At 41.8% G+C, this 2,978-nt stretch overlaps 1 long non-coding RNA gene across 1 annotated transcript; it reads right to left on the reverse strand.

Moving 5' to 3' along the window:
- Positions 1–218: 218 nt before the first annotated feature.
- Positions 219–1,079, reverse strand: LOC311427719. Its single transcript, XR_014687516.1, has 3 exons — positions 1,017–1,079; positions 468–635; positions 219–315 (listed from the first exon to the last, which is right to left on the reverse strand). It is a non-coding gene; the product is annotated as an uncharacterized lncRNA (long non-coding RNA).
- Between the last annotated feature and the right edge of the window lie 1,899 nt (positions 1,080–2,978).

Raw genomic sequence — 2,978 nt, forward strand, 5'->3', positions numbered from 1 at the left:
AATAGAATGAAGCAACCTGCTACTGCTCTGCTCCCAAGAGCTAGAACCGCAGCTTGCTTTCTGTGCTTTGCCATGCCTATGGCTGCCTTGGCAGAGGGACTGGGAAATGACTCTATGATCCTCATTTGATTGCATATTAAACTACAAAGTCTAATGAGTGAGAAAAATGCAGTGCCGTGGGGGAAAGGTAATAAACTCCTTTTTGGCCTACCTGCAGCCGTATGTGCAGAGGCCTGTACTTTGAACACTGATGTCCCAATTCCCCATTACGCCACAGATCCTGGACCATCCATCTGGCACAACAGAGTGGTCATACTGTGTAGGAATTACTTTATATGAATTTATGCCAATTTAAAATAGGCCCTTTTAATTCAGTCTACAAAAGACTGCTGCTGCCTGGGTGCTCCCGTAAGGGTCTGGGCCTGCAGCACCCCACAGGGACCCTGGGGCCCCACCAGTCATATTACCCGGGGGAGTCTTGGTGCCTTGCCATGGGCCCCTCTCACTGCAGACCCAACTGCTGGGGGAAGAGAGCCACGTCAGGAAGCAGAAGGCTCGCCTCTGGTGGTATCACTGCAGTAGTAGGGTTTGTGGAGCTCTTTGTTGCACACAAAACTGAAGTCAGTTGATACAACCTGGAAAAAGGATGGTGTGGGCTCTTGTCAGCAGCATTACCTCTCAGTGCAGAAAGCTGCCTGTAAGTGGCATGGGCAGCATGAGAAAGGTGCCTGCAGGCAGGTCCTTCCTATGCCACATTTTGGCACATTGTGCCAATTTGACACAAACTGTGTCTGTTTTGGAGACACTGGGCCCCAAGGTTATGATGAACTGAGGGTACAGCAAAGGGCTGCTAACAGGCTTAGGGGGCAGTCAGGGCCTGCATTTATAGAGCCCTCGTAATACCTTGGAGTAACACAGAAGTGCATGGACTCCCTTAATGGAGCCTTTATAAAGTAAGCACATCATAGTTCTTTTACTAAGTCAATATTCTGCTTGCAAGGCTGCTCTGCATTTACCTGTTAGAAAGCATGAGGAGAAGGCCAAGCAAATGTTTTCATTGTAGAGCAGTGAGTACATTTTATCAGTCCCTCCAATTATCCAGATCCAATGTTCCCTTCTTCAGGTCAGGATACACATTCCCCACACCAGCCCAGTGTTTCTGCCACATCATTTATATTGGCTTAAACCAATTGTGAAGTTATACAAGACAGAGAGATAAAGGGGAAAATGCAATGCTACTGCTCCTCTTTCTCTGCTGGAGTACCTGTCAGACCATACAGGTGTCAGAAAGCCAGAGAGCTCCCATGAAGTGCTAATTTACACCAGCACAGGTGTCTAAGATTAGGAAACAGAAATCAGATGACAAGCAGAGTAGGAGCTGAGAGGCCACAGGTGTGTTGCTTTCTGACAAAAGTGAATTTAATCAGGGCTGGAAGAAGAGAAGGAAGAGGAGCATTTTTTTCTTTTCTTTTCTATTTTCTTTCTTCTTCTCCCCCCTTCCCTCTCACTCCCCTTGCTTTCTGCAGAGTGGGTGAATTCTTGGATGGTATGTTACTAAATATAATCTATTAGTTCACCAGTTTCTTCATATCATTTAGTTTCAGTACAGCACTGACTCTGGAAGATGTGATAGGGGTTAAACACTGGACTAAGTTCTTTACCGTTTGAGCTAATGAGGTTGTTGTGAAGAATAATTTGAGCTTAAAAATACATGGATACCTAGTTAGATAACACTCTGAGAATAACTTCATATGAAAGTGCTTCCTCAGCCAAAGAAAGCTGTAGTGTCTTAGGGTGCAATTTATTACATTCATTATTACCATAACTAAAAAATCAATGGATGTGTTTCTTTCATAGAAGCTGGGTGCAACATTTCCTTTGGTGTTTATGCCACTGCAGGTTGGATTATTCTCCTACGCAAAGCAATCCATTTTTCATTTTCTGAAGTGAAATAGAAGGTGATATAAACAACACAATTCAGTAAATTGTATGCCTATATTGGTATACTCTAAGGTACTTACTGTTTGTGTTTAGCAAACCTTTTTAGACAGATTTGTACACATGCAAATGTGATGGCTTATGTTTTTAGTTACTTGTGTATTTTTCTCTCTTTTTTTTTTTTTTTTTTCTCACTTCCCTAGAAAATAAAGTATTAGATCAGATGAGATCTTCTTTAACTCTGCCATACCTGCATTTACAAATAATATAACAAGATGTCTAAGGCATAATTGATGGGTTGCCTTAGCAAGCTATATCGCTAGCTGGTGACATTAGGAAACTTTAATTCCAAAAATTTAATACTAACTTCTGGTGGGGGTGGGGGGAAAAGCTTTAAAGTAACTAAACTGTCAAAGTAATACACCTTCAAGGACAGGCTTCTCATTTGAATTCACAGCTCCAAGAGATGAATAGCTTTAGAACCTCAGCTGCAACAAACCAACTACATTTTATTAATGTGAAAAAGCTTGTGAAGTTTTCCATGAGGTAGGAAAGGTCTGTAAGTTCCACCCTCCACTCCCATTTCTCCTGCACCCTCCCTAATCCAAAGAATCTGTTCCCTGGGGATATATTTATCTCTATTTATATTCTGGCTCCAAATAGACATTCAGTCTGCATTATAATGCCACCAGCTTTGTGCTCTCTCCTTCAGCATCAGAATCTAAATGTTCTCCGCCCTACAGTTCACCTCTCATTATCAGTTAGAGCACAAGCTAGCCAGCTAATACTTCTGGAAAATTTCAGGCTCACTTTAGTAACTTCACGCAAAATGCGTAGCTCTGTGAAATAGCTTTGCCTGGTGCTTTTTAAATTACAGATTATTGAAAAATACTGGGACTGCATTGCAGTGATACAAATAAGTATCTTCAAAGCCTGCTATGGATTTCTATAATTAGTCAGTTTTCTTGTGCTTATTACTTCTCAGTACTTTTTGAAGTGAAGATAGGCAATGTAGGTAGTGAATTATGTCTGTACATGCT

The sequence above is a fragment of the Aythya ferina genome (assembly GCF_964211825.1).
Source record: "Aythya ferina genome assembly, chromosome: Z".
NCBI classification, from domain to species: Eukaryota; Metazoa; Chordata; class Aves; order Anseriformes; family Anatidae; genus Aythya; species Aythya ferina.